Raw genomic sequence first — 27,839 nt, forward strand, 5'->3', positions numbered from 1 at the left:
AACAATGTGCTCAAAAATATTCAAGACATCTGGCCAGGCACAATAAAGACAACTGGCTCAGTGGGGAGCGCTTCCTCACATATGGGAATTGTCAAAATTGCACCAGGAAGGAGTCTTCGTAAAATACCGTTACAGTCGACATGGCTTGAATCATACATTACGCTAGGTGCTGGAATGCCTTTTGCCATAATTCAAAGGACAACTGACATTTCTATCACACCCCCACTTAGACACAATTCAAGATAGCTGACAATAGTTGGAAATTCCCGTGTTATTTCATCAAGTTTTTTATTGGTATACAAAAGGTTTCATCAGCTTAAACAGCTCACTGTGTTAAGATAGCTCAGAAAATTGTGAAGGACACGTTCCATCCTGGACATAACTGTGAAGAGAACAGATTAGTACAGCAAAACGGTTGTTCTTTATTAGGACAGTGTTCATTGCACGGAAATGCAGGCAGCGAGGCAACTGTATCCAAAGCACCAGAGGCAAACAAGTTATCCAAAAGACAGGAAAAAGGTTTGGGGATCCAGTAATTCGAAACAGTAAATTCAACAATCCAATAGTATTTGTATTCAGTTAGGGGTTTGGTACGATGGGTATACAACAGTGCTGTCACAGGGGGGCTCAAATGCAACGAACAAGCAAGGAACCCAAGGGGACTGAGTACTAAATAAAGGGAAGAGGACAAGTCCTAATAGAAGGTAAAAGTGCGGAGAAATCAAGACGTGACAGGAAAATAGAACATATAAGTGAGTGACCAAGTGAAATAGATTCAAGAGCATCAAGTCAAGAACTGATAAATAGAAAAATAGCTTCCAGGCAAAGAAAATAATCCACCTCAACGCTGCAAAATAATACACTGGTTAATCATGATTGGACGGGAATTGTGCAATAAAGACAAGGAATGGTTAATTATTCTTTTTTTTAATTATTATTTTAAGGAGCATTTGTGCCTCCTAGTGGTAAAACAACCCCTTCATTCATTTGGAAAAATAATATTGATTTGATTAATAAGCAAAAATACAATAACTATCATATGAACATGCATTTTTTTTTAATACTCGTACGTCAAGAATTTTGTATTGATTTTATACGAGACTCACCAAGAGGGAGTTTGGCATTCTGGTCCGCCATATTGCTGTTAGGACCAAAAACCTTATGAAAGGGGAGGTTAAAAATAATGCAGTACGGTCACTACGAGTTTCTGTAATTTGTGTTCTTCCTTTTACTTTGTAGTACTGGATAATTTCCTTGAACCATCAGGATGGCACTTTAATTTTCACGTACATTTGACAAGAACAATAAATTATATTCTATTCTAATGTAATAAGCACCATTGATGGGTGAGGTTTTTCACAGCATAGTATTCACATTACAGCACTTCATAAAACCTAAACCTGTCTGGCTTTCTCTTTGTTCAATTGCATACTTGCAGAACAATAGCCAATGTTCTCAAACTGGTTCCCTAACTCGTGCAAACTGGTGTAGACGATGATTCAGCCCAGACGACCAAAAACAATGGGCTGACCTTAATGGGTGAGATAAAGTTAGTATATCACCAGGGCCCGGGTGATAACATTTATGACCCATGCCTCTAGTTAGCTTTGTGCCTGGGCGGCGCCCTGCCGGTGCCACTTTGTCCTCAGCGAGCGAGCCGATAGAATATTTCACGTCTGTTTCCCACAGAGAGACCCTAACCCTGCCCTCGCGTATCAGCATACTTCACCCATCCAGTCACGCCCAACGGCAGCGCTATCTGCCCCATCAGACCGCGAAGATAGCGAGGAGACGGGTGTCTGAACTTGCCGTCGTCTTCCAGTTGTGTGAGAAGACAGAAAGATTCCGTTCCCTGTTCTTATGCCGGGGTTTTGTTATTTAATAATGTGACCAAATAATTTCCTAAAAATTTGCTGGTGACGAAGACGAAGGTAAGTTCTTTGAAATCAGCTAAATTCAGATTCCTTTTACATCCTGAAAAAGGTTTGACTTGCTTTTGGCTTGCTAATACTATCTCTATTTCTATTGTTTGGGGTTGAGGTGTGCTCCAAACTACAATCCTTGTTCTCACTATCGCTCTCTGCCATTAGGCAAAGGAATTGCGTGCCTCACTCTGCATTTGCAGATGCTCAGCACAAGTATAGGCATACTAATTCTATTAATAATATTCATAATATAATGTAGAAATTCAGCTATTTTGGAAATGAAAATCTAAAAATTGTGAGGTTAATTGAGAAATAACTTTAAACTGAATAAATGTAGGAGGCCCTAGAGACGACACGCAGGAGAGACTATGTCCCGAGGCTGGCCTGGGAAGGCCTCGTGATCCATGGAATGAGCTGAAAGAAGTGGCTGGGGATAGGGAGGTCTGGGCTTCCCTGTTAAGGCTGTTGCCCCCGCGACCCAACCCCGGATAAGCGAAGATAACGGATGGATGGATGAATAAATGTGACAGTTTAATATATATTTAACTTGCTATTCCCATCATGACAGGTGAGGCAAAGTCTTGCCCGACCCCCCTGACTACTCGCCACTGGTTTTGGTAAGTGTCTTATTGCACTCTATACTATGAGAAAAGAATCAAAATATTTTTTTTCAATTAACCTGGAAACAATTTTTTTGTAATTTAAACTGTCATATAGACGTGCATTTTCTAATATTCATAGTTCAAGATATGTATATTTGTTTGACATAACATGAGGCTTACCATGTCCCAATCTTGAACGAAGGTTGTTGTTTCCCTTTAGGTTCCCTCTCTCCCTCTCTCTCTCTCTCTCGACCTTTCCCTATGTGGTAACTCACTTCTGGGTTTTCCTCCTCACAGCTGCGTTCACTTGTCTTGATATCCCTCCTATCACTACTCTCCCTCGTCACAATTTAAACACTCTGTCCCTTTGGTTCTGTGCTATTCCTTGTCCTCCATGTCACGTCCCAAGCACTTTTGTCGTAGCGTGTTGTTTTTCCAGTGTATCAAACCATTGCCTACTCTTCCAGATCAGGGGTACCGCTTTACAAACTCTAGGACTGTCACCCTCGCTGTTTTGATGTACTGCACTACGATTATTGCCTCCATATCTGTGTACTGCTCAAATAAGATACCACAGTTCACTGTACTAATCAGTGTTTATCCACTTTACTTCAGCACAAACCCGAGTGGGTTCTTCACACACCTAGAGAGAGCTACCATGATTGTCCACAAAATTGCTGCTAAGAGTACCCTCATAAAACAGAAAACTGGGCAAAATAATGACAAGAATAAATGGTGCAGTTTGGTCATCTTGAGTTTCCGTAGTATGTAATCTTGCTTGTGCTTTGTAGCCCTTATTTTCGGTTACACTACACAATTCAGCGTCAAATATTACACAGTGTCCCTATAACCACACCACAACCAGCCGGCTAGCCTGATTGCAATCTGGGCTAAATGAAGTCAGCGCCGACTCGGCTTGTACATCCGTGTCGCCAGAGCTCTTCGGCTGAAGGAATAATGAACCGCTCCAGCTTGTTTGATTTCCTCTGGAGACAGCTGAGTGGGAGTCTGATCCTTATCGCTAACCCAATCTGCCGTTTCTCTCCGTCTCTGACCTACAGACAGTGTCTGCGCCGGCCTTTTTAGGAGCCATCTATGCACTGTGATTTATCGTAAATTAAAACGCGGAGAGCTTAAATGCCCTCTCCGACTACCTGGCCTCGCTCCACCGGGTCTGGGCTGGCTTCCATTTCCTCTCACGTTGTTGCCGTTGCAGGCGAGCGATGATTCACGTCAAATTGTGTGTTTTCAAGGGGAAGGAGCACAGAGCCCTGACGTTTGTGGATCATCACACTAAAATTAGACAACAGGCGTATATGAATATTATGGTGGTTGTTGCACAAAACGAGTCTGCAGGATTTCACCGCACTGTGGTAGTGATACGCAGTAATTAGGGGTGCATGATATTATAGTGCAGAAGCATGACCGAAGGAAAGCGCACAACGAAGGCAGTCTTCTTCTGGGAAATGTGTTTTGGCAGGCCAAGACATGGGCAACATAGTCATGGTCATCATCATCATCATCATCTGGCTGCACATTCCTAACCTATCTGTGCAGCAAACTGGATCTCCTTCTCTTATCAGCTGCGAGGAATTCTCAAGTGAGGGCCTCCTTTCCATTGCTTGCTCTCCATTCTCACTCTACCCTTTTAATGTTTTTGGGGGCCCTTTTCCTGTGCCTTCCTTCAAGCTGACACAAAACAGAAGCGGTCAATGGTCATTATGATAAGAGAGCTATGAGATGGTAGGCGGCTCAAAAAACAGGGATGGACCCAAACAACTTTGAGGAGAACTGTGTCACTACTATTATGGAGGATCAATCCTGGCGTATGTAGAAATAAAGGTATGAATAAATAAATAATTACAAACTTATGCCAAATGAACATATAAATATGTCACATCATATCTAAATATGTGACATAAAAGCAATGTATTCATTTATGTATGCATTTTGTCATTTACTTTTTGACATTTTCTGTCGTGTATTCTGTCACAACAAAATGTTATTTAAATGAGGGGGCGGGTGAAACTGCCTGAGCTTTTCACCTATTGGTTGATAAAAGGGGATGTACAGTGATGAAAGAATAAGCTGTTGTTGAATTTTACCAGTCACTCGACAATCAACAGCGGAATAGCTCAGCCAATTGGACGCGCATCCTCATTTGAATAATATTCTTTGTGAAAAATACACAACAAAATACATGACGAGATCCAGGACAAAAACAGGACTAACTACTGGATGAAATACAGGACAAAATACACAACTTAATAAGCAACTAAATACAAACACTGCCCTACTTACGAACGAGATAGGTTCCGGACGATCGTTCGTAAGTTAAATTTGTTGCTTAGTTGCTTCCGTGCTATATTTTGTATGGAATATATGTTTATGGTTTATATAAGTATGATTAAGGCTTGTATAAGTAACTTGTATTGTTTTGTATCAAAAAAACATTTCATAAAATAATATGCTCTATAAAGATAAATAAAAATAAGTTTAACTTACTTGTGCCTCCTCCTCCGCGGTAGAAAGTGGCCAAAGAAAAGCGATCCAACCATTTTATCAACCGCATCAAGCTTTTTTATTCCACTTTCATTTTAAAAGAAACCGCTCGGCTCTTCTTTACACTTTACACCAACCATATTTAATGGATGCACGAGATATTAAACAATAAAAATGTAAAAGTTCTTTGCGCGCTGAAAATACAGTATAGAATGTTTACAAACGAACTAGGAAGTAGAAGCTGGATTTCTTCTTCGGAGTGGATGCCGGGTGACCTCTCACAGCGCCACAATTGGGTAGCGGCGGAAAGAAGCACTATAGTAATGTCCTGTACTTGGAAAAAGATGCACACAATACAAAATCAATATCCGGATTTTTTTCGACATCCCGAAAAAAATGTTCGTAAACACCGTTTTTCGTAACTCGAATGGTCGTAAGTAGTGGAGCGTTTGTACACCTCAAAATAAACAATGCAACACAGGACGCAATACAGGACAACAACAATACTATATTAGTTTTCATATTCATAGGGGCACTGATTTGGGGTACTAATGGGTCATGTATGATGTAGGTCTTTGTCTGCAGGAATTGCTACATCATCTACCACACGAGCCCCTAAAACGCCTGGTCATGGTGACAAATAGTTGAGAATATACTGACAACTGAGATAGCAAGACTTAAAAACGTTATTTAAATATTTTTAATACAGTTCAGTTGATTTAGTCTTACAATGTGCTCATGTTCAGTTACACTCGCTACTCCATTATAATCCTGAAAAATCCATTTTTATATTTTGTTTTCAATTTTCAACTGTTATTAAATTGTCTTAACACGAATTTATGGTAGATATTGCCAGATATTGAAAGTTTGGATTGTTCTGGAAAAATGGGCCGAAAGTAATCACACACAACATGATTTTTGGCACTTTCATGGACAAAATAGTTTTCAAGCTGCCTGCATATCAGGACCAGAACACAAACAGGACCCAATTGCGTTACTTTTCTCACAAGTCTTATTGAAGGAAAAAGGAAGGGCTGCGCCCAGGATCTGGTGTTCGCTGGATGCGGGAAGCAAGTTGCTCTCGTACTCGGATTGTGATCCGAAAACGTAAGTGTTCGTAGCGAGGGATGGCGGTGTCAGGGACGGAGAAACTGGTCGGTAGCCGGGACTGGGAGAGCAAGGCGTGGTCGGGGTCAGAACGAGTCGTAAGCCAGAAAGGGAGAGTAGACGGAGTCGGGGACAAAAAGAGGTCGTAAGCCGGGACGCGAGAGTAGACGTGGTCAGGATCAAAACAGGTCGTAGCTGGAGACAGATGGGAGCAAAAACGGGAGAGGTGAGAGTCAGGGTCCAAAAAGGCTTGACTCGTATACACTGAGGTTCGCAGACATACTGACAACAGGGGACTGACAGGACTGGGTTCAAATAATGACAGGCAGCCAATCAAAACCCGCGGCGGTTGGCACCAAATGAGCGGGCACAGGTGAATTACATCAGTAATCATGACACTGTATGATACTTGGTCAATAAAGGGTTAAGAAGAAAAAGTATAGAGATAAAGCAGAGTTAAAAAGGATATGTGGCCAAATAAGTACAGGGAAAAAAAACTTTTATTACACTCATAAAACAACTAGCACAGATATTTTTGGATATCTAACATGAGAAAAATCGAGAATTTTACAAAGCCCTGTGACCATTCTGAAGGTGAAATCATTTTCTTTGGTCATGTGACACTCATAAACTGATCAATGATTGGCTATAAAAAAACTGAGGAACTGTGATGCTATTTTCGGTCGGCACCAAGTGGCAAAATGGCCGCCTCCTTTGAGTGGGAAAAACGTTGCTTGAAAAATTAAAAAAACATAATAATAATAATACATTTTTGAACGGGTAAATCAGCACAGAAATGATGATCATTGTATTAGTTTTTAGGTTTAAGTCGGTTTCCAGATCATTTCTTCCATTGGTACTAAAATTCACGATGGAGATTTATCTTTAAGGAATTGTTGATGTGGTTGTCATAGCAACGAGAACCGACAAAGTTGAGGGGATACCTCAGTGACAGCTCGCTGGCTCACAGAGAAGCATACATCACGTATAGTATGTCAACAGGGTGCGATTACTCGCCACCAATCGTCACGCATAAATGGTAGCCATAGCACAACTTCACAGCATTCCATATATTGCTCCAAATTACTGTTGGGGGATGTATAATTATAGCTTCAGTCATAGAACATGACTTTTTCACCATACAGCTCAACGTCAGAGCTACTGCTTCGGTGCTCATAGTGTTACATGACATTCTCACTGGTGCCAGAGGCCATAAATCTGAAAGCTGTTTCATCCTAGTTGGAGTTTCCATTGGTATTCTTCCACTGGTGCCACAGCTATATAGTAATTAAGGCCAAAAGGAGGGGAAATACCGAACAAAGTAAACCTTCCACAGAAATGTGTTCTATATACATTAAAACGCAAATAATTTAATTGCTGTCCACATAATTGGAATAATACTTAAGAATTTTATAAAACTTGCAGGGATTCCTTATAACTGTGTGGATCTGGTATTAAGATCGGATATGGGTCTGATTTCAGCCTAAAAACGTTATTTCATTTGAATTTTTTTCATCTTGGAGCTCACATATATGACATCTTCGGCCATTCAGCAAGCACTAGCTTGCTAATATTGTTGTCTATTTATCCTGACCTTATTTTCAACTTATTTTTCTCTTTTAAGTCTTTTTTTACGTGCTTATCCACGTCAATAACAATGAAGACAACTCTAATTGCAATTCTAATTTATGTACAAGCAAGTTGATCAAGTTAGAGTTGGACTGGAAAGGAATGGGCACTACAAGGCAGTACTTGCCCAAGACACGCCACAGGAAATGGTGCCACTACGACCATAGTGGTTAAGGGATCCAACCAACCAACCAACCAACCAATAAAAAATGAATCACGATTGGCCTCGCGCACTGACAACTGAGTTTACCTTTGGCTCTGTACATTTTTACATTAGGAACCAATTGGCTAATAAATGTGTCAATCCACATTATAATCAGTCACAATTGGCTAAATATTGCACTTGGCCAGGAGTGGTGGAAAACAAAACGTCAGAGGCTAATGAAAGCATTGAAAATAATCTGATGAGTCTGTTCATTTTTAAAAGTTAGTCACCAAACCAAACAGATACAACAGTGATATTCAAACAATGCAGAAATGCTTTTAGGCGGATTTTTTCTTTTTACCTGTCGGCTTCATTTTTTGGGAGTAAATATTTCTCACGGTTGGATTCACTGGACTTTTGTGAATATAACCATACCATATTTACAGGTTTTATTATGAGCTGACTCCCAGGAGACGTTATAGGTAACCTATGCTGGCTTTATATTTATCAGTTATTTTGTTGTAACTGACCATGATGTTTCTGTGATGAGTATATTTTAAATCCCAAGCTTTCCAATGATAGGTGGCATCACGAAGACACGACCAGACGTCGGGACGTCAAGGAGTTAAAATTTGAAACACTAACTAGTGTTGCCTGGGATACAGTAGAATGTAACTTGATTCGATCTAAAGTTTTAGACTTGCTTGGTAATGATTTGGTTGCCACAAGCAGGATGAATGTTGCTCACCATTGTTCCAAGCAAGGCTTAGAGACTTTTTGAGATTGCTCAGACCTGTGGAAGCTTGCAGGGATCATTGCTTATGGGTACTTGTAGCAGCAAGATGGCAGACAATTGTGTCACCTTTTAGGTGAGGCTCATGCCATCTAAAATAAATGCAAATATCGCGAGTATTTTGAAGCATGCATGTTTACTGATAGTTCATGTATTTATGCTTAATATTTAAATCCATATAGATTTTAATGAGTGTTTGACCACTAGAAGGTGCTAAATAATACAAATTGTCCCATAACACATGTCTATTAGAATTTATTTTTTCTGTTTTAGGTTCCACACCAGGGGTCTCGAACCATTTTTAAGCCGACAGCTAACTTTCGTTACTAAATAGCGCAAAGGCCACACAGTTTGATATGCATTTCTAAAATAACAATGTATACAATTACTATGTTGTTACTATGTTATTAATATGTTAATAAAATGTTAATAATTGTAGGTAAGGTTTAATGGACTCAGTCAACCACTAAAAAAATGATTTTACTAGAAAATCACAATGACCCAGAACTAGTGAAGTATATTCAGCACAGCTCCACAGACACCTCAGCTGTCCTCAGGGGGGGACCCTTTTGGAGACCCCTGCTCTACAGTATACAAACTGAAACACTGCCACTGTAGTTTTGTAGCATCAAATCAGATTTTTCTTGTAGTGTCATTGATAAGTCACCGAGCTAAACTACCAAAGAAGGATTGTGACCAAAGTGGACGTGTAATAAAAACATGACAGAAAAACACCTAAGTAACTCCTATGTTATGTATCATTTTATATTGTTTGAGGCTTGTTGACACAAAGTTTGCCATTTTAGTGGTTCGAGACTCCAACATCAGTTATAAATCCTCCACCGGCCACGGATTCCACTAAGAGAGTCAAGCATGTTCCCGATGAACTCTAGATAAGAAGTTGTCACGGAGCTGCATGTGATCACACAGCAGACACGCAGGAATGCATTTTGTCACTAGTTGCACGCACAATCTTAAGCGTTAATTATTAGCTATCTCACCATCAGCGTGGAGGATGGCAGATGCACGTTTTTTTTAGGAAGCCGAGACTTGCCTCAAAGTTTCCATCCAGAAAAAAACATCTTCTAGTGTGGATGTAGACGGGTCTCCTAGAACAAGGGCGTCAAAGTCAAATCGACGGAGGACTGAATCAAAAATTTGACGACAAGCCGAGAAACGGTCTGATTGATTGATCAAAAACTGCTATTGCTTGCTGCTAATGTGCTCTTCACAGCTAGCGACTCCTAAATAGAATAGAATATAATTTACTTTTATTGTCATTCTTTGTAACCATGCACACAGAACAAAATGTCGACACACCTGACCCATACAGTTAAACTGTAGCGAGCCGATGCAGCCGCAGCCAAACAGGGCGCCGCCATTTTAGACCCAACTACTGTGTTAGGAGTCATTAGGTGACCAATGCTAAATGCTTTGCTAACAGCAAACGGCTAAAGCAAAATACGCGCTCATTTCAGGCTAACAACAGCCACAATATATATATATATATATATATATATATATATATATATATATATATATATATATATACAGGTTTGGGTAGGGTTACTTTAACTAGATTAACTTTCAATTACTTTTGGATTACTCCAATACCAAATATGCTAATAAAAGACAAAATAAACTAAATATGAATAAAATTATGACTCACAACACGTGGTAAGCTTTCTCTCCTGGCTTTGATCTCTTTGATCTCTTTGATCTCCGGCAAAACTAACATAAAATGCGACAGAAACAAAATGAAAATAAATCCAAACAGCTTGCCAACATCATTTTTGCCGTTCCATGTATTCCGTTACTCCCAATCCTGCACAAAATTTAGTAATCTGCGGCTGCATCGGCTCGCTACAACGGGTCAGGTGCAATCGACATTTCGTTCTGTGTACATTGTTACACAGAATGACAATACAAGGAAATTATTATTATTATTATAATATATATATATATATATATATATATATATATATATATATATATATTAAGATAAGAAAAAAATGACATATTTGCATTTTCAATTTTTCAATTTAGCAAGGCAATGCTAGTTATTAATGCTATTTGCTAATGCTAATTCAGATCCTGAAAGCATCTGGGTGTCAGCTCGTTGCTAATGTTGTGCTCGTCACAGCTAGCGACCCCTGAAGAAATGACATCAAAGATACTGAAACTAATAGCTGAAGATAAATATGCTTTGTCTGGCTAAAATAACCAGTTTTGCGATGAATAATGTAAATTCATTTTCAATTTTTTTCTTTTTTCAATTTTGAACATTTATGATCAAAGCTTCCTCACTGACGCTAGCCACGATCTGCACCATTTGTAGCCTAAAGTCCATTTGAGCAAAATTAGGCTAAATTGACTTCAAATAAGGAAAAAATAGTATTTTTCTATCATTCACTCAACTATCTTTTTAATACAATTGTAAGTGCAAAAAAAAAAACTATTTACCATAAAAAAAAACACTCTCTTCAAAGATAATTAACATATAGTACAGTGAGTGAAAAAAATTTTTTCTGGTGTATGATACCAGCTTTGACATTCCCAGGTGGGTAGAGTAGCCAAAAGTTTTATGCTAGTAAGAGTACTGTTACTTCAGAATAATGTTTCTTAAGGATAAGTAAAACTAGTCATCCAAATACTTACTTGAGTAAAATGTCATGATGACTGATTAGTTTCACCTGTGCCCGCTCGTTTGGCGCCAGCCGTTGAGGGATTCCTGATTGGTTCCCCGTCCTACTTAAGCTATGTCCTTTCTCTCGCCTGTTGTCAGTCCGTCAGCGAACCTCTGTTTCGCACCTGCAAGCACCTTGACTCTGACTCCCGTTGGTCACGCTTTTTGCACCCGTTTTCCACCCGTCCGTTCCTGATTTCCCTGTTTGTCTCCGGCTACAACCTGTTTTTTTGACCCCGACCACGTTTTGCTCTCCCATCTTGGCTTACGACCCGTTTTTGATCCCGACCACCTTTTGCTCTCCTGTCCCGGCTATCGACCTGTTTTTTCTGTCTACAACACTCCGATCTCCCGCTCCGGAAGACTCACTTGGGCATACAGAACACGTTCCAATTCTGTGAGTGGCTTGCTTGCCGCGTCCAGCAAGCACCAGATTGCGGGCGATGCCCTTCCTCTTTATATCGAAAAACTTGTAGTTAACGTTATTCATCTGGGTCCTGATTCCGTTCTGGTCGTGACATAAAAGTTAAAAAGTACTTGGTGAAAAAATTACTCAAGTACAGAGTAACTGTAGCGACGTCATATGTATTGTTTTTTTTAAACAACCAATAACAAATACTAATAATTAAAATACTTTTTATACACATTTTGCAGATTTCAGAAAAAATCAGGGTAAAAGAATGATGCAGACATGAATTGTTGCTACAAACAGAGAAACACCAAATGTGAGTTATTTATGTTTTTTTCAGCTGAAAGATAATTTGAAATTATATTGGGCACCCCTTCGTTGGTTTCCAAAGAGCCTTGAGCATTTGTGCATTTGAGTGCGTATATTCTGTAGATCCGATTTAATGCAAACTTATCTTGAGCCGGAGCCTTTTTTTACACTTCCTTAACTGCTACTTTAGTTGTCAGCTTTTTCCCTCAGCTGTCCAGGTTCTCTCCCATGACCCATTCCACTTGTCCAAACCTTCACCCACAATGCATCTGGAACAAAGCCAGTGTTGCTGTTAATTTGGCCTCTTTATTAAGTTAAATACAGCACAGGCCTTGGTGCTTGAGCTAATGAGTGGCACAAAGCTGGCTTGTGCTAATCGCAGCCTGCCTGCTCGAGCTATTACAGAAATTAGAGAGTGGAAAATGACCCCAGGGTTATGCGGCCATTAATTGAAGACATGAATGAAGCTGTCGCTGATCAGAATCAAAGGAAAACTCAAGCTGGGAAGGTTTTAATTCCTCTCTGAGCAGACACAGAGATCCAATTTAAGAACACGACGTCCTTTTGGTTTTGCAATGGCCATATGTGAAGAACGGAACGTTGTAGTCGGGAGCTAAACACGGGTAAACAAAATGTCTTGATGTACCGTGAATAATTGTCTAACCACATCTATTGTACTTGAGTCTGAGTTTATGAACGGGTGTGTTTAAAGCAACTTCTTTTGGTCTTGTTTAGTCTTTAAGAGTCTTTGTGGGTGGTAGCCGGTCTTGTTTAAAGAATCGGAAAGCGACCCTTTAGCAAAAGTATGGTTACAAGTGTCTTTGGAAAATAACTAAGTTTTAATTGGATCGTTTTGTACATAAGCTGGATTTTAAGCACTGGACGTAAAAGAAGAAAATGTTGAAGTTATTAGATTCATTCACTGATGGCTATAGATTTCAATGACAGTGAATGAGTTTAGAAGCTGTTTCTCAAGCATTGTCTTTTCTGAAAGAAAAAAAAATCCCTTAGTTAGCTCAAATAACGTGTGCATCTGTTTCTGTCTACATTTTCCTTCGTATGAATAATTCCTTTCAAAATAAATTAACTTTAAATTATAACTTAAAAGGAAAATAAAATTATGTATTGGGTATTTGCCCTTTGGAATGACTTAAGGTTTGACATCAACACTGACAAAAACTGATTATTGTGGTAGACCTCTGGCCCACTCTGCTGATTAATGCGGCAACTGCCAAGGGCAGAGATGGCCAGCCCACATGTCCACTCTAATACGGAATAAATTAAAATTCAAGCAGTTCACATACAAATGAATCCTCGTAATGAAAACTAAGAATCTCATTTAGTGTTGTAATATTGAAACGTGTCACTGCATACACAGTGTATAAGCATTATTGTATGATTTCCTCATTCATAACCTCTTTATTACTTTAGTCATTTATAATCTCTTCATTTATATAGTTGTATTTAATTAACTTAATAATTTATTCATTTATTTAATCGTTATTATTCAATTTCCCCAATCTTACAGCGGCATTTTATTTCGCAGTCAGGAGAACGGTATTAGTACTTGTCAGAACTTGTTTAAACGAAGAGCAAATGTGCAGTTAAAATTTCCACTACCATTGTATTTTTTGTTCTGTTTTTACTCATGACCTGCCCTCCTAGTATGAAAGTAATTGTCAGTTGTTTTTAATTGCACACTTGTGGATTTGACAGCCATTGTTCTGCATTTTTTGTAATAAAAACATCAAAGGAACTACTCATCTCCAGCTCTTGTTTTACACAGCCTGCCGTCTTATAAGCCAGAAATAAACGAGCAGACAAAGGAAGAAAAGCTCTTCCTTTCCCACTAGCATTACGGAAGAACATAAGAGTTGGTAAACCTTCATAGACAAATTACTGCAAATGTAGTAAAGCTCGGTTTATTTATTAAATAATTAGGGAAATCTGAACCTAATAAACAAGATGTACAATAAATCGATGCACCCCTAATTGTTCGTATAGTGTGCAATTTGGCCGCATATGACAACACAGTACATTAAAGACATTATATTTGTAGCTGCAGATAAACTGTAAAATGTGTATGTCTTAATAAAATGAGAAAAATCCTTTCTTATTTTATGAGAAAAAAACTTAATATATTGTAAAATAGGAAAAATTACAATTAATCACAATGGTTGTTAATGTGATAATTGTGGGTATATAGATCTCATCTCATCTCATTAGCAGCACCGCTTATCCTCAGTAGGGTCGCGGGGGTGCTGGAGCCCCTCCCAGCAATCATTGGGCAGTGGGCAGGGGACACCCTGAACTGGTTGCCAGCCAATCGCAGGGCACACAGGGACAGACAACTCGCTCGCTTATTCACACCTAGGGACAATTTGGACCGGCCAATCCACCTGAAACGCATGTATTTGGAATGTGGGAGGAAACCGGAGTGCCCGGAGGAAACCCACGCAAGCACGGGGAGAACATACAAACTCCGCACAGTAAGTCCGGTAGCTGGATTTGAACCCACACAGGAGGTTCCCAAGACCTTAGAACTGTGCCGCACACGCGCTAACCACTGCGCTGCCGTATATACTGTATATATATATATATATATATATATATATATATATATATATATATACTTCACAGGGAAAAACAAGAAAACAGAAGTTAAAAAAAAGTGGAAAAATTCTCATTTGTAAAGCCTTAAGATTTTCAAAGCTGTCCTCTACTCTGGATAGTGTCTGTCTTTAGTCACGGCTTGGCCTGTTTGTCATCTTGCGATCCCATCAAGACCGTGAGAGCCTACAAGGTTTAGGATCTCCGATGTTTAGATGACTTTGAGGCTTTTTGGGCTCTAGCTTTCCTTAAATCGTCCAAACACGACCACACTGGCATTCATTTGCGCTATATCCCGATGCAGCTTATCCTGACCACACAGTGACAATGTTTTTTCTGGGCGAAACTAAGAAGATAGTCGGCCCAACAAAAGTCTTTGAAACAAAATCGGGAGCTTACCGAGCTCAGCGAGAGGCTAGCTTTTGATATTAAAAGAGAGGAAAAGTTCAGTTTTTGGCTGCACGAGGCTCCGAGCAAAGATTGGCTACAGATCGGAGAAACTCGTGCGAGCAGAAGAGGATAATGATGATATGTTTCCTGGAAGCTAAAGGGACACCATTGTGTTGATTTTATTTCTCCATTTTGAATGTTTCGCACTCATTTTTTTTAACACGCTCAAGGGAGCAAAATAAAAACAGGAAAATGGGTCAAGTAGAATGCTGCATCAACTGTATGGTATTGGTATTAGCTTTGTCTGTAAAACAGGGCATTTGATATATTTCATGTTTGTTTCCAATATTTTATAGGTAGTTTTATTGTGAGCCTTCAGGATAACTTGCAACAGGCTATAACATACAAATGTATTGAATTAAGCAAGTTTAAATAAAACTTGTCGGCTATTGAATTGAATTGAATTGCCAGTGATTATTATCATTATCTTTTTTTTCTTTCTTTTTTGTCGCAGTACAAAACATTGACTGTTGAATTTTCTGGTATTTATCAGGTATGGAACAATATTATAAAAAATTTACAGCATTTTAAAAACGAGTAATAACTTTATTGACATGTAGAGTATTCAATGTTTGGTCAGAATTTTGTTTCGCAATGTCAGAAAATGATCAAACAATGTCAAGACATGTGAAGTGAATACTGTATTTTAAATCAATCACATAGATACATTATCTGACTGATAATGGTGAAATGTGAGGTTTGGGAGGGGACATTATCTTGCATTTGCACATCAAATGTTGCCGTGACCACTCCACCACAGTCCGCCCCTCCCAGGAGACCAGAATCGAGAGCTGGTACGCGTCTCACCTCGCAAGGGCAGTCTGAATTTGGCCAGCAAAAAGGGAAGAGGGAATATTCTAACAAGAACCGGATCAAAATCCTGGCTGGTCCTGACCAAGTCTCAGCTCAACAAGCAGCCAGAGAACCTTGCCAAGTCAGCAGCCAAGCTTGATCGAGCTAGCGGCCAAACACCTTGGGTCAAAGCCAGCGACTTCAGATCAGCCTCAAGCCACCAGCAGTCAACGCCCTGATTCCTGTCGTCCTCGTACCAGGCCTACCAGGATTCCCCATCGCTCTACAGCCGAAGACATAAAGAATGGGCCGTCATCTTTACCAGAGCAGAACTTCGCAGAACATCTCGTGGTTGCTAGGTCCTGGTTATGCTGTGACGTAAAAGGGCGAACTATTAAAATACAATAACGTAATGATCAAGCCAATGTTGTTGTCTATCCAAATGATACCTGTTGAAGTTCTCAACTTAAGGGCTGCGGAGGGCTTTCTTGTTTTGTTTTCTCCCGGTTGGCGTTCCCTGGCTCCCCACCGTGTCTTGTTTAGGCGGCTAGCATGGCATTAACGCCGGTTTTGCAGTGTCCCTTGGTTTATTCCCTTCAGACTTTGTATTTAAGTATATGTTGCTGCTTTTCATTGATCGATCCTGGTTAGCATCCTGTTTGCCCCTTTTTTGGCTCCTTGTGCTTCGTTGTACCATTTCTGCATCCACTTATGACACAAAGCCTTGGCATGCTACAAGAAAACTACCAAAACTTTGCCTGAAAAACCTCGATTAATTAACACAAAACACTATATTGCGACTGTCTTTGCCAGGGTGCTGGTGTTGCTCTGATGCTGTCACAGCTCAGGATGACAAAGACAAGTCATGCTTTTTTCATAATGTACTATCTTGGAAAATAACTGGAATATACCTGTTATGCAAAGACATGTACATCTTCACATTTTCCATCTTTTAGAATATAAGTATACTTTAAAGTGAGCTTTGCTTCATGGCACTGTCAATAGCCATCCCCACTTGTTGCAGCAGTTTAATTAAACGCGCGGCTGGCGATAGCGTCCGGCAAATTCCTGTCACAGTATTGTCCTCTTGCGGGCTCGCTTCTGCAGGAGAGCACTTAGCCATGTTTATAGCTGAACAGGTTCAAAGAAAGGCCAGCAGCACAATAGCGCCGAGGGCAAGCCGGCCCAAGCAGCGCCGTGGCCAAAACAACCAAGCTTCAAAACAAAAATATAAAGAGAACAACTTCGTAAGGAAACTGTCATTGCGTTGAACCCAGACCAAAACATTTCCGACACAACAGGGTTCTTACCTCAATGCTTTTACAGTATTTGTTTTACCTACTACTAATTGTAATTGCAACATTAGTCAGGAACATTCTGTACTCACTCCAAAATATTTTGCCGAGTTTGTGATGGGAGACAGGAGGATATGCCCACATTGGTTCAGCGACCATGAAGGGTCATAAAGTATGGAGGACTGATCCTGTCATATGCAGAAACAAATGTGGAAATACACAAATAAATAAATTCTGTATTAATAAATGAACAAAGAAATATCACAAAAATCCTTAATTTAAATGAAATGAAAAATGAAATGATCTGCATTTATATAGCGCTTTTCAAGTCAATGACTTCCCAAAGCGCTTTACAATGTGCTCCACATTTCCCAATAGCGGCCTTGCAGCCATGTAAGGCGCTAACCTGCTTATTGAGGGTATTAGGGGTTCAGTGTCTTACCCAAGGACACTTCGACATGTAACACGGGCAAGTCGGGATTCGAACTGGGATCTTTGATCCCAAGACGAGCGCTCTACCTCCTGAGCTACTGATTTATCCAACATAAATGCAATTTATTTATTTATATATGCATGCATTTAGTCATTTCTTTCCTATTTTGTCATATATTTTGTCACAAGAATATGTTATTCATATGAAGGTGTGGGGTAAACTGGCTGACGTCAGTAAACGAGAAAGTCGTTGCAATAATTGATCAATTAATAGGTGTATAGCTCGGCCAGTTTGTCTCACACCCTCATTTACATTTTCTCGTGACAAAATACACAAAAAACTAAATGACAAAACAATTACCAAAATAAATAAATTACAAAATGCATACAGTATATAAATAAGTTACATTTATGTTGCATATTTAGGAATTATGTGATTTGTTAGCTGGCACGGCAGCTGGGTGGTTCAATTCCAGCGACTGTAGCCTCCCTGTGTGGAATTTGCATGTTCTCCCTGTGCCTTTGTGGGTTTTCTTAGGGCACTCTGGTTTCCTCCCGCATTCCAAAAACATGCATGTCAGGTTATTTGGCCGGTCCAGATTGTCCCTAGTTGTGAATGAGAGAGTGAGTTGTCTGTCCCTGTGTGCCCTGCGACTGGCTGGCAACCAGTTCAGGGTGTCCCGTGCCTATTGCCCGAAGATAGCTGGGGTGGGCTCCAGCACCCCCGCGACCCTACTGAGGATAAGCGGTTCAAATAATGGACACTTGAAATAAAAAGACAAGCCATCAATTGATTTTGAAATTGCAACAAAAACAAGAGAGGACTGTACCAAACCCTCAGATAAGAAATAGCAACCTGTTCTAAAGGCCCTTCCCTGAGCCTTTTCTTTTAATTAAATCTCCTCAAAACGCAGATCAGCCCTCAGGGCTGTGACATGAAAGAACAGCAACAAATGATTGGCCTATAGTGACTACGATGGAAAAACCTCATAATAGTCAAAATAACATACAACAGTGCGAAATAACAGTCAAACAATGAACAGTGAGCCGAAACAACCAACAACTGCTCACAATGATAATAGTCCAAATAACAAACAAAGCTCACGCCTTCATCAAACGGAATAAATTATTTAAATATCATTCCATCCATCAATCCATTATCTGCATCGCCTATCCTCAGTAGGGTCGCAGGGGTGCTGGAGCCCATCCCAGTCATCTTCGAGCAGTGGACAGGGAATAACTCGTTTATTCACGCCTAGGGACAATTTGATGATCAAGGATTGTGGGAGGATAGCGGAGTGCCCGGAGGAATACCACGCAAGCACGGGGAGAACATGCAAACTCCGCACAGGAAGGCTGGTAGCTGGATTAGATCCCATGACCTCAGAACTGTGCCGTGGACATGGTAACCACTGCGCCGCAGTGCCGCCATAAATATAATTTCCTCTTTTTATGTCACAGAAACAAAGAGATTATAAGTACTTTTTATTCCTGAAAAACATTATCGCAACAGTAAATGATTTACTTAACATGTGTTCACTTCTTAATATAGCCTTTGTTGGTATTCCTGCAGTAATTTCTTCATACGGCAGGATCAGTCCTCCATACATAAGAGGAGAGCTTCGTCACAGTGGTCGTTTCACGTCGGCTTCCCGTCATTAGAAGAAAAATCGGAACATATTTGGCGTCGGTGTTGGTGAGGTGCAGACACGGACACCACATTAAAGGGATAAAACTGGAGTTTGGGCATTAAGTAAATGTTTAGCTAACGCCGCTTCATCACCTGCTCAGAATTTAGCTAAACAGCAAGCTGGCGCTGACCTTCAAATAAAATCATGGAGTTCTCAAACCCCACTCGGCCCCTGCGACCTGTCCTTCAGACCTCTGCCCACTGACGCTTTAATCCGGCTAACCTTGTCAAAACCAGCAGACCTCATTCAGAACAAGCAGATGACTCTGTGCACGCCAGAAAGCTCTAAAAATAGAAATTTCATTGAGGAGCGGTGGGCTGAATGGGAGCTATTGTAAACAGCGGGACAGCCTAAAGCCTCTCTGGGGCTAACCTGGGAAAGTGATGGAAAGTGACGTGCTGCAGCCGGCAGGCATGCGCTACAATAACAAACTGACACCGCCCGGCCACTGTCTTCTCATCTAAAGGTTTTATTTGACCTTGAAAATGCCGAATAATCAAAAGGCATTTCTCGGTGGAATTTACGGTTATATAAGTTTGTCACTATCTCTCTTGTGAATATACTTTATCCATCTATACATTTTTCGCACCGCTTATCCTCAGTAGGGTCGCCGGGGTGCTGAAGCACATCCACAGCTATTCTTCAAGCCCTGGGCAGGGGACACCCTGAACTGGTTGTGAATATACTTTAATTATTTTATATTTTATTTTTAATTCTATTGTTTGTTAATGCAGCCAATCCATTGCAGCCTGGTCATCCTGGAAGGGGTCCCTTCTCTAGGTTCTTCGTTTTCCTCATGTTGAGGCGTTTGAGTTTTTCCTTGCCCTCATGTAGGTTTTAGATCAGGGGATGGTGTAACCATTGTCTGTAGTTTGCAATAATCCTTTGAGACTCCTTGTGATTAAGGGCTATAGAAATAAACACCTGACTTTACTTGATGATTTTCGCCGATGGAAGACTATATTCTTAAGGGATATTTGACTTAAAAAACGTTGAAAGTGGGATGGCGTGTCTCTTGGATGAAGACTTAAGTCCAGGTCTTTGGCGACTTGTTGGACGTTGCTGTCGATTTTTTATCTCTGGCGGGTGAGAGAGTGGAGATAGTGGAAAAATTCACTTACTTAGGCAGCGTAGTTCACCGTTACACTTCCTGCGAGGCAAAGGTCGCTGGTCGACCTGGCATCGGACATGGAGCGATGAACTCACTGAACAAGACCGTGTGGCGCCCCCGTGATATGAGCACTGGGACGAAAGTCAGCGTGTTCAGGTCCTTGGTGTTATCGACCTAGCTTTACTCATGTGAAGCAAGGTCGCTCACTGAGGGCCTGAGGCGTAGACTGAACTCTTAGTGACAAGGTCCTTCCGGCGAATCTATGGGTATGACTATGACTATGTGTCGAACAGGTGCTTGACACGCGTTGCATCCCATCTGCGTTTTTACGGACATTGTGGTGCGGTTCCCGCTGGAGGACCCAGCTCATCGAATCCTTTATGTTAGGGATCCGAGAGGCTGGACCCGCCGAGTGGGTCGCCAGCGTGTTTCATGGCTCTCGCAGTTGGGAGGATACATGGAGGGCAGGGACAAGGCCGGCGGAGTGGAGGGGTAGGGTGTGTGCTCCTATACTTGACCGGACCTGACCTGAAAGTCCATCAACCTTTTCCCAAAATTCCTACGACAGAGCTTGAGAATGTATAGCTCGCGAGCCAAGTGTGGCTCTTTTCATTAGTACATCTGGCTCGTATTTGGGCTGCAGCACAATTTTTCTACCACTGGCATCAGTAGCTCTGTAGCACTTTTCTACCGTGAAGGCTAGTAAAAAGAAATGTCATTAGGATTTTTTTCTGTGTTTACTGGCCAATGAGATACATCAGAATACACATGCGAGATTGATGTCTGCCTTCTCCCATTTCCTGGATAGTTTTTTAAAAAAATGTACTTTTAAGACAACTGTTTCTTACCGTCAAAGATTTTGAAGATTCACATCTGTAAAAGGCAACAGAGGACCAATGATGACCACTTGCTTCCAGAGGCTAGAAGAGTAACAACTTTTAGAACGGAAGGTAAATGCATCCATTGTCCGGACCAGAACGAAGACAGGACCCACTTTTCTCTTAGTTTATTTGTCAGAAGGGAAGTACACACGATCCGTAGATCGCTGGTCGCGGGGAGCAGGTTGCTCAGATGCGGAAGTGGTATATCCGTGGCGAGCAAAGGGAGTGTCGAGAGCAGGAAAAAACAGATCTATGGCTGGGACGGGGGAGCAAAAATTGTAGTCAAGTTCAGAAAATGGATCGGAGCTGGGAAACAGACGGGAATCAGAACAGGATAGAGTCAGGGTCGAAAGGCTTGCCTAGCGTGAGCTGAGGTTCGCAGACGGACTGACAACCGGTGACAGGAAGACGGGGGTTTAAAAAGTGACAGGGAGCCAATCAGCGTCCGAGGCTGTTGGCGCTAAAGGAGCAGGCTGAGGTGCCTCTCATCAGTAATCATGACATCCATATCCTTCTCGTTGCAGTATTTAGTGACATTTTTACCACAGGTCTCTGCTCGCACCTTGTTTACCAAACATCATTCCTGGCAAAAAAGACAGTCAAAAAGAGATCTGAAGTAACTGCAGGGGGAGACAAATTTTAATTGGGATATTTGTTGACAAGCTTTGACAACATTATCATTTTAATATATTTTACAAAATTATTTAATGGCACACTGTGAAATAAAATGCACTGAAAAGTCAGGAGATCCCGCTTGGCGGCTTTTTTCAATTTTGTAATAAATAATATTGCGTGGCGCCCAATAGAAATTGTTTTTTGATTGTTTCTGTTTTCACGTTTTTTGAGTCATAAGGTGACCCCTACGCTACGTGATTAGTGAAATTTTAGAAAATGGTGTCTGTTGCTATCATTTTTTCTTGTGTTTTAATTTCTTTACAAAGTAGAGCCATGAAAGACTCCATTCCGAGCTCACAATGCTTTAAATTTACAACATGGAAGAAGATGCTTTTCAACCGCTTGCCATGGCATTTTCCCTATCACATGATATTAACAACACTTTCTTTTGCGTGCCTAAAAACTTTGCTGTGTTTGTGCTTGTGACTGTGGAGACAATGCGTCTCTTCTGTTTCTAAATCCCCTGGCCGCTATTGGTTTGTATCACAGCATCATGTAAATACCAATATGCTATTGGCTGAACTCCCTCCCACGATGCTCCATTTCTCTCTTTTCTATTCAAGAGCAAGAGAAAAACGAGCTGTGGGTTGAAATATGTCCACAAAGACACTGTACTTGTATTTCTTTCTCGTTCTCTCTCTCTCTCTCTTCCTCCATTTTTTTCTCACTCTCTGTGTCTCTTTCACTCTCTGTGTTTCTCTTTCTCTCTTTCTTTGTTCCTCTTTGTCTATTTATCTCTGTGTATTTTTACCTTCTTTTGTTCTCTCATCCTTTTTTCCTTTTCTCTATTTTCTCTCTTTCTCCTCTTGTCTCTTTCTCTTCTTCTCATTTCTTCCCTTCTTTCCTCTCTTACTCTCTTTCTACTTCTCTTTGGATTTCTTTCATTCTCTCTCTTTCTTTCCCCCTCTCTCTTTATTTCTCTTTTTTTCTCTTTTGTTTTTCACGTTCTCTCGCTCTCTCTCCCTCCCTTTTATTTCTCTCTCTTTCTTTCTCCCCTTCTCTCTTTCTATGTCCCACCCTCTCTCTTTTTATCTCCTTCTCTTTCTCTTATTTCTCTATTATTCTCTCTAACCTACTTGTCCGGCCCCCGTGAGAATGTTTGTTCTATCGTGTGGCCCCCGAGTTAAAATGAGTTTGACACCCCTGGTTTAGAATCTTGAAGATTTATTTTGTTTAGCTATGAGTCCCAAAAACTTGTAGTGATATCAAAATGAACACCAAGAAAAATAACTATGGAAACATGGCTGAAATCAATCTACGATGGGGACAATTCTTTAGAATAAGGAGGCAATCAAAGCATGAAATTCTCCTAAGGAAATGGCAATCCACGACAATCTTAAGTTTAAGAGTTTAATCTCAATTCGCCCTATCCTCCACCCTCTGCATCCACCTACTTACTCCAATCTACCAGCTCAAGTCACGTCAACCAAAGGTAAATACAATTTGATTTGTTCTTTTACATGTTTGTTCATTTATGATGTTACTAAATCATAGACGCATATATTACATGTAACTAGTTCTTACTAAATACTAGTTTTTTTACTAATGCTTTTACATTGGGTACCGGTGGTTCTTAACCCCTTTAGAATAGGTTCCATCCGTAGCCATATGTAATTTCCCTTTGCGGTCACCACCTTGTTACAGAATAAGGTCATATCCTATAGATCTGCTGTAAAGACCATAATATCTGTGAAACTCTGACGGGTTTTTTGTGATTATAATTTTTCTTTCTTTTTCTTTTTCAGAATGTTAAGTTGATGGGATGGACATCTTTGAATATCACAATGTTTTGGTCTCCTGACAACTTCATGAGCGGAAAGTACGCAGGAACGGCAAAAGATCTATGAAGCTTACATAAGAAGAGCACAAGTGCACATTGTAAAATCACCAAATATTCGATAAAACTGAAAGATAAGAGAGCACGGTACTTTGAGAAATGATCACATATCAGGAACACAGCGCTCCTTAAGAAAAAACCCACTCCCCCTAAAACACTATCACAGACTAATACATACGGAGCCATGTTCAAGCCACTCATTTGATTTACAATTCGGGCGCGGATTCCAGCCAGGGGGCAGGGATTTTGAGGACGAGAGCCGGGCTTAACTTAAAATGTCAAACGCTTTGCTTTGACTTCATGGAAAAAAAAGACAGTTCAGAGACCCACGGCAAACCGCAAGCTACCAAACATTTGCCCACTCCTTTTTTGTGTTTGAAAAGAAAATTCAAGGCACAAACCGGCCCTTTCACAGAAACTCGGCCCCAACGGCCGATGGGATTCACCTTTGAAACTGAAGCTAATTAGAGAATTAGTTATCATTTATTTTCCATATGCTAAAGAAGGTGTCAAACTCAATGAACTGTTCAATTAGGGCTTCCCGTGGCACATGCCGACTGATTTCCAATGAGGAAAATGCCTGTATGCTGATTGGTTACAAGTAAATCTATCTTTAATCCATTCATTTTTTAAGGGCATGTGTCAAAAACAGCATTTCACTTCTCATTCATTAAAGGGACAGTGTGTATTATAGCACCTCCTTGTGGTAATAAGAGAAGAAAAATACAATTTAATTTCAATAATGAGCAAAAACACATGAACAACCAAAAAATATTAAAAAGTTTAAATACTGATATGTCGAGAAATTTGCATTTATTTCACATAACATAAGCCTCACCTATGGGGAAGGGAAATAATTGGCGGCCATATTGCTGCTGCAAGAACCCCCATAAAGAAAAATCTCGCAAAAGGCTGGTGAAAAAAATGAGAACGAAAGTGCAGTTTTGTCACTTTGAGTCTCTGTAGTTTGTTTTTAACTCTGTAATTGTCTATCTGAATCTCTCTTTGCTCCTCCGTCCCGGCCACCGACCTGTTTTGCCCTTTTTCCTGCCTGATACCTGTTGCCGACATCTTTTCTGGACTCGTTTCTGTTTTGCTCCCACGTCCTGGCCATCGACCTGTTTCCCTGCTGCCTACGATTAACCTCACTCCACACTGAAGTGCCACGTCTGCGTTCCTGCCATCTGCTACCCGTGACCGACGATCATTGGATCGTGGATGCAAGCACTGCTCTCTTTCTTAAAAAAATCTGAGTAATACGAACGCTATCGGGCCCTGTCTCCGTTCCTGGCTTGTGACCGATGGTGTAATAACAGTCTGTGGTTTACAATAGTATGTGGTCTGTGCAGCCCTTTGTGACTCTTAGTGATTAAGGTTTATACAAATAAACATGACTTGTCTTGATTTCACCACGGGTTTTCCCCTGGCCCAACTCTCCTCTTCCCTTTATTAGTACTCCGTCCCCTTGGTTCCCTGTTAATATGTTGTTGTTGTTTTCTGTTGCACAACACAATGCAGCTGCATCTAGAGATCAAATAATACATACTGTGTCATTAAAAAGGGGAAAGAGATAGTTTCCCAACAACTCTGGGATGCACTGATAGACACGAGGTGGTGGACGAGCTTCTGAAACTCTTCCTCTCCTTTTTTTGCTTACATAAATAAAACTGGTAAATTTCAATTTTTCAGGGTTGTGTAAAAAGTGTTTAAGTTGAAAAGGACATCATGTTGATGCATCTGGGAGATTTTACTTATACAAAATGCGAAACCTACCGTTTTGGTTCTGTAAACTTCAGTTGTAATTCTGAATGTTTGATTATCCAAATCTGTAGATTTTTAAAGATCTGTTCCGTTTCAAGTATTTTTTTTTACTTGAAAAACTCACGAGTTTCGCATTATGGCAACAATGAAAGCAGCAAATCAGCCTCATGAATTCCTTTAAACATATTAGGAATCAAATCAGAATAAAACCATCAAATAGGATTGTTCAAGGAAGAAAGCTAGAATTTTCCTAAATAAAACATCACAAACAACCTATTTCTTAAGCAACGGAACACAAATAATACAAGAACCGGCGAGGCTATCAAGTTTTGAGCTTGACTGGGACAGGAAATGCTGTGTTTGCACTGTGTCTCATCTGAAGTCTTTCCAAAAACGACTAAAGAAACATGCTCTGGATTTTCAGTCATATACGCAACTTCAATGTATTTACTTAGTCCAACAAGTGCTGATCTTTTATCGGTTACATTTTTCAGTCCACTTGCACTCTGCATAAAAGCAGTGCTAATGGTCCACACGCTTTTGCTAAACAGCAATCTCTGCTGCCCATTTGATGAATTACAATTCTGTCATTGAGTGGATAAAATGTACTTTTCTGAAGCTGAGAGCTTTGCTTTCCTTGTTGCAACAAACTACCAGTTTGACATGCAATCCCCCCCCAAAAAAACAATTCTCATGTTATTGCTATGTTATTACTATGTTATTACTGAATTGTAATTACTAGGAAGCTGTAACGTGCGATGAGAGTCGAGTCGGTTGAGGCAAAGTCAGATTTATAATCAATGAACCCTACATCTTATTCATCATTTGACTGACAGTGAAAAAAAGCAATATATATACTGTTACATAGAAAAAAAACATGTTTTTTCTTTCCTTAACTTGTAATTTAAGTGTACTCGCTGGCCCTTTTGAACGAAGACTTCCATAAATAGGGAAAAAGGTTCATGCTATGAGAAAGAGAAATCCCAGATGGCTTGTCTTGCTGTTAGCTAGCTAATATCATCACTAATTCTATTGTTTCAGACTGCAGTGTAGGTGAAACCATGTTACTTGGCTCACTATCGCCCTCTGCCATGAGGCAAGAAAATCGCGTGCCTCACTCCCCATCTGCAGATGCTGAATACGTTACATACTAAGTGTATTAATAATATTCATCATATAATGTAAAAAATCCAGGGATTTTTAAAAAGAAAATCCAAGAATTCTGAAGTTAAATGAGAAAAAAAAACATTAAATCTGAATAATCACAACCATTTAATACATTTTCAATTTTATCTTTCCATAAATGCAAATGGTCTACATTTCTATAGCGTCACTGAAGAGCTCCTAAAGCTTTACAATTTGCTTCACACTTACCCATTCACACACACTCACACAGCCAAGCAAGGCAACCACCTGCTTATCGGGGGCATTAGGGATTCAGTGTCTTGCCCAAGGACTCTTCGACATATAACACGGAGGAGCGGGAACAGTGTGTATCATAATAATAATAATAATAATAATAATTTCCTTTGTATTGTCATTCTTTGTAACAATGTACACAGAACGAAATGTCGATACACCTGACCCGTTGTAGCGAGTCGTTGCAGCCGCAGCCAACAGAGGGCGCCGCCATTATACCAATTAGGTATGTCTCGGCCGAGGCGCGAACCAGCGACCTCCCAGTCTCAAAGCGGGCACACTACCATCTAGGCTACTGAGCTGGTTTATAGCGCCTCCTAGTGGTAATATAAAACGTAATCCATTTTGAAAAAAAAAAAAAAAACCAATATAAATTTAAATACTCATAGGTCAAGGAAATTGTGTATATTTCACATGACATAAGTCTCCCCTATAGGAAACACAAATAGTTGTTGGCCATCCTGCTGCTACAGGAACCCCAAAAAACAAAAATCTCGCGAAAGGCTGGGAAAAAAATAAGAAAGAAGGTGCAATTTGGTCACTTTTAGTCTCTGTAGTTCGTAACTCCTTTGTCATTGTCATGTTCCCCTCTCTTTCTCTATCTCTCTTTCTCCCTCTCGCTCTCCCACCCCTCTCTCTCTGCTGTGTCTCTCAACTTTATCGTAAAAGGTCAATCACTTTCAGGTTGAAACTGTTGTCCAGAGTCTTTCACCATGGCTTTTCCCCTAGCACAAGTCATTCTCTTCCCTTTGTTAGTACTCCGTCCCCTTGGTTCCCT

General features: G+C 40.4%; 1 long non-coding RNA gene across 1 annotated transcript; it reads left to right on the top strand.

Moving 5' to 3' along the window:
• The first annotated feature begins 1,829 nt into the window (after positions 1–1,829).
• LOC148362656 (uncharacterized) lies at positions 1,830–24,544 on the top strand. Its single transcript, XR_015850820.1, has 3 exons — positions 1,830–1,931; positions 2,494–2,542; positions 23,790–24,544. It is a non-coding gene; the product is annotated as an uncharacterized LOC148362656 (long non-coding RNA).
• The last annotated feature ends 3,295 nt before the right edge of the window (positions 24,545–27,839 follow it).

The sequence above is a fragment of the Urocampus carinirostris genome, chromosome 7 (assembly GCF_059441175.1).
Source record: "Urocampus carinirostris isolate Australia breed hairy pipefish chromosome 7, RoL_Ucar_1.0, whole genome shotgun sequence".
NCBI classification, from domain to species: domain Eukaryota; kingdom Metazoa; phylum Chordata; class Actinopteri; order Syngnathiformes; family Syngnathidae; genus Urocampus; species Urocampus carinirostris.